The sequence below is a fragment of the Misgurnus anguillicaudatus genome, chromosome 22 (genome assembly GCF_027580225.2).
Source record: "Misgurnus anguillicaudatus chromosome 22, ASM2758022v2, whole genome shotgun sequence".
NCBI lineage: Eukaryota > Metazoa > Chordata > Actinopteri > Cypriniformes > Cobitidae > Misgurnus > Misgurnus anguillicaudatus.
Genome location: NC_073358.2, coordinates 2,180,813 through 2,194,062, shown reverse-complemented (window position 1 = coordinate 2,194,062; position 13,250 = coordinate 2,180,813). Strand labels below are relative to the sequence as shown.

General features: G+C 36.8%; 1 long non-coding RNA gene across 1 annotated transcript; it reads right to left on the bottom strand.

Annotated features, from left to right (window-relative positions):
- Nucleotides 1-1,171: 1,171 nt before the first annotated feature.
- On the bottom strand, nt 1,172-2,419 carry LOC141358847 (uncharacterized). Its single transcript, XR_012365330.1, has 3 exons — nt 2,378-2,419; nt 2,170-2,269; nt 1,172-2,083 (listed from the first exon to the last, which is right to left on the bottom strand). It is a non-coding gene; the product is annotated as an uncharacterized lncRNA (long non-coding RNA).
- Between the last annotated feature and the right edge of the window lie 10,831 nt (nt 2,420-13,250).

Genomic DNA, 13,250 nt, shown 5'->3' with positions numbered 1-13,250 from the left:
AGAAAGTAAAGCTTAATTAAATATATTTTTGATTTTAAAAATATTTATTTTTTTCCTTCATATACAAATGCATTTCTAATTTTACAACCCATACGACAAAAAGTATATTTTTCCTGGCCAAAATATAAAAGTTTGTATAAGTAGCCTATGTATAAAATATAAAATTAGAAGTATGTTTTTTGCAGTTGAAAATATATTAAATTATAACCTTTTTAACCCTGTTGTTTACAGGTTTGTAAAGTATTTCTTCCAATGCAGCGTGAATATAAATGCTTTAAAATATATTTTAAAATATACAAAAAATGGCCAAAATATATTGGTAAAAAATAATTTTTTAAAACATATTTCAAAATATATTTCAGCACATATATTTTTTGTATATTTTGAAATATATTTAAAATTATATTTGAAAATATATTTTTTGCTGTATGAGATAGTACATCCAAAGAGTATAGAAGGACAAGAGACGAAACTTGTGTTTAATTTATGCATCCATTGATATTTGGAGATATATTAATAATAAACATATGTATGTGTATAGTATTCAGTCCAATCACAAACAACAATCAATTTTATTAAAAAAAGACTTTATTTTCAAAAAGAAAACAGACAGAGATAGACAGCAATTGATATTTGCATCTGTAAATGTAATAAAACTGCTTTAATATTATAATATAGCACTGCTGAACGCTCATCATAAGTGCACGCATGCGCAGACGTCCTCTGAAGATAAATATCATTAACTAAAATAAACCCTGAAACAAAGTAACAGTGAAGTTGTGTGTGTGTGTTTGTTTAAAGCTGAATTCATGAATTCATCATTGATATGAACATGTAGTGAATTATAAGTTATCAAGAGAGAGATAGTGAGATAATGTTTTGTGTGTGTTGTTTGCTCTTGACTCGCTCCTCCCGCGGTTCATGTCCAGAGTTAAAGCTGATCTCTCTTTTATAAATCTGATCAAACTAAAGACTCTTCAGGATGAAATATTACTCTATAAATACTCAAGAATAACATGAGATGAACAGAAACACTGTGTGTTCAATAAATCTCAGTTCATTCAGAGCATCACTGGATGTTTATCATTTAAATGACTTATAATAATAATAAAATAGTGACTTTATAAAGTAACATTTGTAATAAAATGACTTACCTCTGAAACAGATGAATAAAATGTTGTGTTGCTTTATAGGTCACCTCCTTTATGTGGCCATCAAGATCCCTGAATGCAGTGTGATAAAGAAAACAATGTGAATCATGTGCTATATACAAACATAAACAGTCAACAGCTCATATACAGATCTCTCTTACAGATGTTTTCACCTTTAGATATTAAATAAAAGATTATTTACTGTGTTTATTCAAAACAAACTCTTCAGAAATGATTTATGTTTATATTAGTCGTCCACGTCATAACCAATAAACTTCAATGTTTTCTTATGATAATAAAAATAAGTGTTATGTTTTATAAGTTATTGCTGCAGTCAGAAATCTCTCATATATTATACGTCATAAGCTGTAGAGAGACGTTTGAAAACCTTTTTGATCTTTTAACCTCGTAATCAGATTGTTAGAAGATGTAAAGACCTTGTATTGATTTTAAGTTAGTTAACTGTTTGAACTCATCTGTGATCTGTCTGTTTAGTGTTACTAAAGGAGTTAAAGGAGAACAGAGAAACTTTAGACTAAGTTAACTTTCTCTCTCAGTGATTTCAACCTAACTTGGTTCTTTGTCTTATTAGGTTTACAGTAAGTTTGGCTGTAAGTGCTTTCTAGTGGATGATGGAAATGTTGGTAAAACCTGATCATGATTTTTCCTCTTTTCATTTGATGCGGCTGATAATCGCATTACATTTAAGTTTGACACAATAAATGAACATAATGAATGCGTCACAAACAATCTTTCTCATTTTTGTTTTCTCCACTACTCTACTCTGTTTAATATCAAAATATTTTTATTTATTTTCTGCTCGGGGTTTGAGGAGGTCAGGTTGGGTCTCTTCTTCTTCTTCTTTTTTTTTTTTAAAGTAACTTATGAAGTCTGGGTCTCTTGGCGTCTGATACCATGCCTTCAGATGCTTCCTGCAAATAAAACAAACAGAGATTTAAGACATCAAATAACTTTTTTAATTGAATTTGTTTTGTTTAGGGCTCTGGTATAAATCTACCTGTGAAGTGGATGGAGCGGGACGCTTAAGAGCACGACGTTTAGGAAGAGATTCGGGAGGAGACACTTGCCGGATTGGCCGACTGTTATTAGTTGAAGGTCTATAAACATATAAAAGCACTGTGAGAATTCAAACATTCAAGCACTAAAACATCTCAAATAAAAAACTACATGTAATATAACAGGTTAATGCTGAAATAAAGACTTACTGAGAAACTGAAGAACAGTCGGCCATGGCAGTGTCTGCTTTATTTTGCTGTAAATAAAACAATCAAAGATTTAATAAATGAAATGAAATTCTCAATGAAATTGTCACTAATAACATTTAGGTCTTTGGTTAAATCTACCTGAGCGGATGATGGCGTCTGGGCCGGAGAAGGCGTGACACCAGCCGACAGCCTTTTAAGTTTGGCCCTCTTTGGCGTCGGCTCCATCTCATCCTGAAGATTAAATACACGTATATTAAAACAAAATAAAATGAATATTTAGTTCTGCTAAAGCCTTCGCTTTAAATCTACCTGTGAAGACGGAGCCGGACGCCAAAGACGGCGACGAGAGGCGGGAGGAGGTATATGTCTCTGAAGAGGTGAAGGTCTATAAACACATATAAAAGTACTGTGAGAATTCAAACATTCAAGCGCTAAAACATCTTAAATAAAAAACTAAATGTAGTTTAACAAAGATTAATGCTGAAATAAAGACTTACTGAGACACAGAAGAGCACTCGACCTCCCCAGCGTCTGCTTTATTTTGCTGTAAATAAAACAATCAAAGATTTAATAAATGAAATTAAATTCTCAATGAAATTGTCACTTAATAACATTTAGGTCTAAACGGTTAAATTTACCTGAGAGGATGATGGCGTCTGGGCCGGAGGAGGCGTGACCTCAGTCGACAGCCCATTTAGCCTCTTTCTCTTCGGCGTCGGCTCCATCTCATCCGGATCATCCTGAAGATTAAATACACGTATATTAAAACAAATTAAAATGATCATTAAGTTCTGCTAAAGCCTTTAGTTTTAATCTACCTGTGAAGACGCCGGACGCTTGACAGCACGACGCTGAGGAGGTGAGGCGGGAGGAGGCGCTTGTCTGTGAGGAGGTGAAAGTCTACACATACAAATAAAGATACTGTAAGAACTGTTTCTGATAACTTTACTGTAAAAAATGTAAAAACACAGCTAAACGTAATACCAACTGGTTAGAGATGAATTTAAAGAGACTTTGATAAACTTACTGGGCCTGAGGTGGCGTGACATCAGTCAACAGCCCGTGAGGAGATGAATGTCTATAAATACATATAAATATATTGTTAAGAACTGTTTCTGTAAACATTTGTGCAAATAAAAAATGTAAAGTCTAAAACAGACAGACTATGATAAACTTACTGAGCTTTAATATCTGTATTGCACAGCCTGGGCCTCTTTGGCGTCGGCTCCATCTCATCCGGATCATCCTGAAGATTAAATACACGTATATTAAAACAAATTAAAATGAATATTGAGTTCTGCTGAAGGCTTCGGTTTAAATCTACCTGTGACGGAGGAGGCGGACGCTTAAAAGCGCGACACTGTGGAGGTGAGGCGAGAGGAGGCGCTTGTCTGTGAGGAGGTGAAAGTCTACACATACAAATAAAGATACTGTAAGAACTGTTTCTGATAACATTTAACTTTACTGTAAAAAAAATAAAGTATGTAATATATAAGCATTAATCATTTTAATATAAGTAATACTAGACTGGTTACAGATGAATTTAGAGAGATTTTGATAAACTTACATGGCCTGAGGTGGCGTGACATCAGCCAACAGCCCGTGAGGAGATGAATGTCTATAAATACATATAAATATATTGTTAAGAACTGTTTCTGTAAACATTTGTGCAAATAAAAAATGTAAAGTCTAAAACATACAGACTATGATAAACTTACTGAGCTTTAATATCAGTTTCTGTGAGACAGAGTCTGGCCATTATTGATGTCAGCTCCATCTCATTACTTTGCTGTAATTTTAGATTTAAAACACATTTATTAAAACAAATTAAAATTAACAGAAGTTCTGCTAAAGACTAATTTACATGAAACTACTTTATCATTAAAATTGACACTAATAATGTTCACAATCTACCTGAGAGGATGAAGACGGCTGGGGCTGAGGAGGCGTCTGGGGCTGAGGAGGCGTTTGGGGCTGAGGAGCTGAGGGGGCGTTTGGGGCTGAGGAGGCGTTTGGGGCTGAGGAGGCGTTTGGGGCTGAGGAGGCGTCTGCGGGAGACGCAACCGGAGCGGTTGACCCAACCGGAGGTGAAGGTCTAAAACACATTTAAAAATAATGTTAAGAACTGTTTCTGTAAACATTTGTGCAAATAAAAAATGTAAAGTCTAAAACAGACAGACTATGATAAACTTACTGAGCTTTAATATCAGTTTCCGTGAGACAGAGTCTGGCCATTATTGACGTCAGCTCCATCTCATTACTTTGCTGTAATTTTAGATTTAAAACACATTTATTAAAACAAATTAAAATTAACAGAAGTTCTGCTAAAGACTTATTTACATGAAACTACTTTATCATTAAAATTGGCACAAAAAATTGGCACAATCTACCTGATAGGATGAAGACGGCTGTGGCTGAGGAGGCGTTTGGGGCTGAGGAGGTGCAACTGGAGCGGTTGACCCATCTGGAGGTGAAGGTCTAAAAACACATTTAAATATATTGTTAAGAACTGTTTCTGCAAATATTTAAACAATAAAATATTAAGTTTACTGTTAAAGATTTAAAAACACAGCTAAAGGTAATACTAGACTGGTTAAAAATGAATTTAGAGAGAATTTTATAAACTTACGGAGATGGTAAACTAGTCTCCACCTCCATGTCCTCCACCTTGTCTGCACCAGTTTGCTGTAAGTAAAACAATTAGAGATTTAAAACATTTACATGAAAGTACTTTATCATTAAAATTAACACTAATAATGTTCACAATCTACCTGAGAGGATGGAGGCGTCTGGGGCTGGGGAGGCGCAACCGGAGCGGTTGAGCCATCTCGAGGTGGAGGTCTAAAAACACATTTAAATATATTGTTAAGAACTGTTTCTGCAAACATTCAAACAATAAAATATTAAGTTTACTGAAGAAGATTAAAAAACACAGCTAAAGGTAATACTAGACTGGTTAAAGATGAAGTTATAGAGACTTTGATAAACTTACGGAGATGAATAACTAGTCTCCACCTCCATGTCCTCCACCTCGTCAGCTTTATTTGCTGTAAGTAAAACAATCAGATTTAAAACATTTACATGAAACTATTTTATCATTTATATTAACACTAATAATGTTTACAATCTACCTGAGAGGATGGAGGCGTCTGCGGCGGCCCAACCGGAGCGGTTGAGCCATCTGGAGGTGAAGGTCTAAAAACACATTTAAATATATTGTTAAGAACTGTTTCTGCAAACATTTAAACAATAAAATATTAAGTTTACTGAAGAAGATTAAAAAACACAGCTAAAGGTAATACTAGACTGGTTGAAGATGAAGTTATAGAGACTTTGATAAACTTACGGAGATGGTAAACTAGTCTCCACCTCCATGTTCTCCACCTCGTCAGCTTTATTTTGCTGTAAGTAAAACAATCAGAAATAAAACATTTACATGAAACTACTTTTTCATTATTATTAACACCAATTATGTTCACAATCTACCTGAGAGGATGGAGGCGTCTGGGGCTGAGGCGTCTCAACCGGAGCAGTCGACCCATCCAGAGGTGAAGGTCTAAAACACATTTAAATATATTGTTAAGAACTGTTTCTGCAAACATTTACCGGCAGCTACTTGTAATATTATAATAGTAACAGATAAAAATTGACACAATTTGTTTAACTTACTGAGACACACTAGGGGAGGGTAGAACCCCTGCTGGAGGGTCAGCAGGAGCAGGTGCAGGTGCAGGAGGAGGAGAGGGAAGGATCACTGCTGGAGGGTCAGCAGGAGCAGGTGCAGGTGCAGGAGGAGGAGAGGGAAGGATCACTGCTGGAGGGTCAGCAGGAGCATGTGCAGGAGGAGGAGAGGGAAGGATCACTGCTGGAGGGTCAGCAGGAGCAGGAGCATGTGCAGGAGGAGGAGAGGGAAGGATCACTGCTGGAGGGTCAGCAGGAGCAGGTGCAGGTGCAGGAGGAGGAGAGGGAAGGATCACTGCTGGAGGGTCAGCAGGAGCAGGAGCATGTGCAGGAGGAGGAGAGGGAAGGATCACTGCTGGAGGGTCAGCAGGAGCAGGGGCAGCAGCAGGTACAACCTCATCAGATTCATCCTCTGAAGAGAGGTCTGAATCATAAAGATCCTCGAGGACCCATGAAGAAAGTTGGCACTTCATGCCTACAAAAATCATGGGATACCTAGGAACGCATAGGAAAAACTGTGAGTACCGTTTCTGCAATGATTTTAGTGCTTAAGCAATTGCTGTTTATTTTTGCATACAGACAAAACTAACATATTGTAACTAAATCTATAAGAAATGGGAGAATATATTTGTCCAAACTGAATACATTAATAAGATTCTCTTTAAGCGCAGCATCAATCTAAATTGTATGACTTCTAATGTACTGATTCGCTTTTGTTATCATCATTGTTTGCCAACTGAAAAACATTCTTGACAGATGTGGCAGGAGAAAGATCTTCATACCTCTTTATGAACCTGTAAAGGTGAATCAATTTCTGGGGCGAACTCTCTTCTTTACGAAGACGGAGCATCTCCCGGTCCAAAGTCTTCCTCACGAGACTACATGCCTCCTCAGAGGTCAGGGCAAAGTCCACCAATGTTCGCCCTACCTTAAATCTGCATGGGAGAAAAATTATCATTGTAAACTATCTCGGCTCTCTAACAATTAATTAGGCATCTGATCAGCGTGACTTAATCGCTGGATGTCAAAACACAAAAATGTTACTGCAACAAAACAACTGAAGATCTGTGAGTCCTTACCGGAATTCTGCAGAAACATAACCACATCCGGAGAAACGGACCACATCAAAGACTAAAATCTCCGCCCTCGCCTTGAGATCTTTAGTCTCGTGGTCCTTGATGTTCTCCTAGAAATCACATCATCAGGTTATGTGTTAGTTACTGTTAAACACTCTGGCTGATATTGAAATGTGATGTTTTACTTTTGTGATTACATTAATTCCTCTCTATAAAAACTCTCTGAAGATGAGATAAGCAGACAGAATCTCACCTGATGTGTGCCGCCTGCACTTGTGGATGGTGGTGTGGTGGTCTCCTTACGAGATGCACTGAAGTCCACCGTGTACCAGAGGTCTTTCCATTCTGGAAAACCTTCTGAGAATGAAGCAAAGAGGTTAAATGAAAAAACTTGATGACAACAAAATTATTTTCACAAATATACTAAATCAAGTGCGTTCACACCTTTCACAGGGGCCGGTGGCTTCATTTCCTCTCTGGAGACCACCTCACCGATCCACGGCAGAGACAGCACTGGTTCCATGCTGAGGGGCTCAACCTCACTCCAGTCATCAACAACAGAGGAACTCCTGATCCGACAAATATATCAAAACAATAAGTCCGGTTAGACACATGAGTACAAACATCTATTACAAAGAGTTTGTATGCTGTGTAAGTCTTATGTTACCCTTCAGTAAGAGAGCTGGTGTCAGAGCCTGAACCAGACACTGGAGAAAGCTCATGATCAGGAGAAGACTCTGACGCCTCCTCCTCAGTGTCTTCAACCTTGACCATGGCCTTCTCCTCTGGACCTGTGTGTGAAAAGAACAGATAAGAATTAAGGATTCAAGGATCATCCATTAATCCAGCATATCGTCCAGGATTGTCAATCTGAGATTCAGTGTCATATGGTGAAGGACAGCAAAACACTTCGAAACTTCAAATAATTATTATTTTCAAGAAATATAAATAAACTGCAAAAAATAATGATCAGGTTACACATGGTAATAGTATTAATCATTAAAAAGTCCTTTGGGTAACGGTGTCTCTCTATCTCTCACACATTTCACTCAGTGTTTTTTGTTTGAACATCAGTCACAGATATTGTTGGACAGATTACAGGTGAAAATGTCTGAACTTACAGGCTTCCTCTGCTGTTGATAACGCAGGAGATGGGGGAGCGGCGGCTCGATCAGCTGGTGTCAATTCAGACATCACAGAGCTGAGAGCATCGCCCTAGAAATCACATCATCATCAGTTAGGTTATGTGTTAGTTACTGTTAATAACTCGGGCTGGTATTGAAATGTGATGTTTTAATTTAGCGATTACATAATTCCTCTAGAGTCTCTATAAAAACTCTCTGAAGATGAGACAAGCAGACAGAATCTCACCTGATGTGTGTCGGCTGCCTGAGTGGAGGATGGTGGTGTGGTCTCCTCATGAGCGACATGAAGGTCCACCGTGTCCCCTAGGTCTTTCCAAACTGGAAAACCTTATGGGAACAAAGCAAAGAGGTTAAATTAAACAACTTGATGACAAGAAAATAATTTTCACAAATATACTAAATCAAGTGCGTTCACACCTTTCATGGGAGCTGGTGGCTTCATGTCATCTCTGGAGACCACCTGACCGACCCAAGGCAGAGACAGCAAAGGTTGGATGCTGAGCGGCTCAACCTCACTCCAGTCGGCAACAACAGAGGAACTCCTGACAGATATATCAAAACAATAAGTCAGTAAATTAGAGCTAAAAAATAAAATCTTGCAAATGGACACGCGAGTACAGAAAGAGTTTTTATGCTGTGTAAGTCTTATGTTACCCTTCAGTAAGAGAGCTGGTGACAGAGCCTGAACCAGACACTGGAGAAAGCACATGATCAGATGAAGACGCCTCCTCCTCAGTGTCTTCAACCTTGACCATGGCCTTCTCCTCTGGACCTGTAAGTGAAAAGAACAGATAAGAATTAAGGATTCAAGGATCATCCATTAATCCAGCATAACATCCAGGATTGTCAATCTGAGATTCAGTGTCATATGGTGCAGGACAGCAAAACACTTCAAAACTTCAAATAATTATTATTTAAAAAAAATATATAAATTAACTGCAAAAAATAATGATCAGGTTAGACATGGTAATAGTATTAATCATTAAAAAGTCCTTTGGCTAACGGTGTCTCTCTATCTCTCACACATTTCACTCAGTGTTTTTTGTTTAAACATCAGTCACAGATATTGTTGGACAGATTACAGGTGAAAATGTCTGAACTTACAGGCTTCCTCTGCTGTTGATAACGCAGGAGATGGGGGAGCGGCGGCTCGATCAGCTGGTGTCAATGCAGACATCACAGAGCTGAGAGCATCGCCCTAGAAATCACATCATCATCAGTTAGGTTATGTGTTAGTTACTGTTAAACACTCGGGCTGGTATTGAAATGTGATGTTTTACTTTAGTGATTACATAATTCCTCTCTATAAAAACTCTCTGAAGATGAGACAAGCAGACAGAATCTCACCTGATGTGTGTCGGCTGCCTGAGTGGAGGATGGTGGTGTGGTCTCCTCATGAGCGACATGAAGGTCCACCGTGTCCCCTAGGTCTTTCCAAACTGGAAAACCTTATGGGAACAAAGCAAAGAGGTTAAATGAAACAACTTGATGACAACAAAATAATGTTCACAAATATACTAAATCAAGTGCGTTCACACCTTTCGTGGGAGCTGGTGGCTTCATGTCCTCTATGGGGACCACCCCACCGATCCACGGCAGCGACAGCACTGGTTGGATGCTGAGTGGAGGCTCGTCGTCCACAACAGAGGAACTCCTGATCCGACAAATATATCAAAACAATAAGTCAGGTTAGACACATGACTGCAGACATCTATTACAAAGAGTTTGTATGCTGTGTAAGTCTTATGTTACCCTTCAGTAAGAGAGCTGGTGACAGAGCCTGAACCAGACACTGGAGAAAGCACATGATCAGATGAAGACGCCTCCTCCTCAGTGTCTTCAACCTTGACCATGGCCTTCTCCTCTGGACCTGTATGTGAAAAGAACAGATAAGAATTAAGGATTCAAGGATCATCCTTTAATCCAGCATATCATCCAGGATTGTCAATCTGAGATTCAGTGTCATATGGTGGTCAAGGACAGCAAAACACTTTAAAACTTCAAATAATTATTAAAAAAAGTGAATTAACTTAAAAAACAAAACGATCAGTATTCATAAGGGAATAGTATTAATCATTAAAAAGTCCTTTGGCTAACCGTGTCTCTCTCTCACACATTTCACTCAGTGTTTTTTGTTTGTACATCAGTCACAGATATTGTTGGACTATTACAGAGGTGAATATGTATGAACTTACAGGCTTCCTCTGCTGTTGATAACGGCCTCACCGAAACCTCAGCATCCACTGTGTTTCCCTCATGCGGACTGCCCGGTTCACTGAGCACCTCCTCCTGTGACACAGGGACGGAGGGCTCAGTGAACTCAGGAGCAGATAGAGGTCTGCTGATTGCAACAACGGGCCGATTCTCCTTAACAAACAGGAGAGTCGACCCGTTATTCAAAGCAGCAGAAAGCTCTTCCGCTGAAGGGAATCGTCGTGATCCTCTGTCAATAACAAAGACGGGAAACATGACGAACAAAACACACAAAGACAAACAAACAACCAGGAAAACACAGAAAATCGCCTTGGACTTGTGAACAAGAACCAAAACACGCCGAACTGAAAACCCACGAAACAATGAAGCGCGTGCTGTCTTTTATAGCCTCTGAAACTTGACGTAATAATCACTGCATTACAGCGTCACCTTTCGAACATTAAAAATTGTTAACTGTAGTTAAACCATGGAAACCATAAACACACACACACACACCCACATATATATCATTTTTTATAATTGCTTTATGAATATCGGGAATTGTCTATCTTTTCTATATCAGATAAAAAGTCTTCAACAATAAAATTCTCTTCAGTCCAATAGTAAACACGGATATTAAAAGAATTAATATTTTTCATAAAGCGCCCTTTAGATATTTTGTTATAACATTTGAAAAGTAAATGATCATATCTTTTTAAATATTATCGTATTAATAATTTAATATTTACACGCCCTTTCAGTATTATTTGCTATTTGTGTTGACTTCAATAAATAAATCGCCATATATTTTGTTCGCAAAAAGGAATGTTTAATATTGTATTAGTGTGCTTGGTTTTAACATTAAATAAAAATTGGATTCTTATGACTTTAAATGTAACATATTTTAAGGCGGCAAATGTCCGTCTATGAATAGATTCTCGCATTTCATTCATTCAAACCGATTCAAACTGTTTTACACATTAACATTTGTTTTTATTATAGATTAATTAAGGTAGCAAACACACAGAGAAATATTGAAAGATTTAAACGGATATACATTTTAGTCTGAGCTTTTAAAAAGAATAATTTCATTCAAGAATAATTTCAAGAATAATTTAAAAAGAAAAATTTAGGTAAAACTGTCACCAGCATGCATTTAAATAACTGTATAAATGTTGTAAATAGTGTAATAATATGTACATTACACCTCATTTAATGCTTGTTTATTATGACTTTCGTATATTAAAAAATATATATTTTGTGTACATTTGTACTTACATTTAAAAAAAGAATTAAAATACAATTATATATTTCAAGCTCTACAACCCGCAATTAATATAAGTAAACAATATAAAATATAATTACATTAAAACCACAAAAGAAAATAATATAGGCTACTAATAAAATAATAAAAGTGATAAGAAGTAAATAAATAAATAAATTAAGAGGGAGTGTTATTAAACAGTTAATTTAGTGTAACGTGTAGGCTTCATGTTTTCTGTATTTTCTATTTCACAAAAAGAATTTTTTTTTATATTCGTCGGAGCCGATGAAGTTATTATTGGGCAGCGCTCCGACATGTGGTGCTTTCGCACTTTCGGCGACCCCTCTCTCCTCCCTGTCCTCTCCTCTATCACTGTTTAAATAAAAGGTAAAATGGGCAAATAATATATAAAAAAAGAGATTATCCTTAATATTATTTTGGTAAACTTTATTTCAGATCACTATTCCTCGTACTAAACATGAACCTTAAGAAATTGAGTAAGTTTGGTGAGATATTGTCTCCTGAACAGACATCATATCAGTCTCACATAGCTGCCTGCAGAATTAAGTGACGCCATAGCTTGTAAACTAATTAGAAATCCGGGAGCAAAAAGTATTTGAAGCCTGAAGATGATGTGACAGTTAATGATTTAATAAATTTCATTAGATACATTACTTTAATATTTATTATTTATTACATATATTATAAATTAAATTAAATAATTTAATAAATGTTTAATTTAAACGATGTGCTTTGTACATTTACTTAAAACTTTATCAATAGCTTTTCAGTGTCTAATGTCATTATTCGCATCTGTTTCAAGTTTAAGTTGCATAATTAATAAGAAATGGTTAAATAAATAATTGACACAATATTGACGCACATTGACATATAATACGCTGTGGTCTTTCACAAATTTACAAATCCAGTTTAATCTAAATTAATTATTGTTTCAATTATATCAGCAAGTCTAGTGACAATTATTGGTGTTGATGTAATTTGTGAATTTTTGTTTAAGAGAGATGCAGTTGAGTGCGCGTGTACGTCATCTTCTCGCGATACTATCTGTGTACTTCAACGCATTTCTAAAATGGTGGCGTGTGCAAAAGCAAACTTCAAATAGAGATCAAGCTTATCTCAGAAAATCTTATAAAAATATTAAAACTGCAAATAACACTTAAAACAAAAGTGAGACAGACGCTTTCAGGTTTTATCTCAGGCCAGGTTGTTAAGTCAGTGGATAGCAGGGGCATATTAGCCCAGAGACACCCATCCATGTGTCAGATACACTTTAAAATTCTTAAACTAAAATCTCACAGCATAAATAGTTAACTATGAAACTATTCATTCAAAATTATTTAAACGTAACCCGCACAGGCCCGTGGGCGGGCCATAGGGGCGTAGCCTATCTATGGGTTTCTGTACTTCATGTTCATATCTTGTTTTTTCATAATACACTGGAGTGGAAATGATTAAATGAAATGCAGACGGACCGCATATTAATATGGACAGTA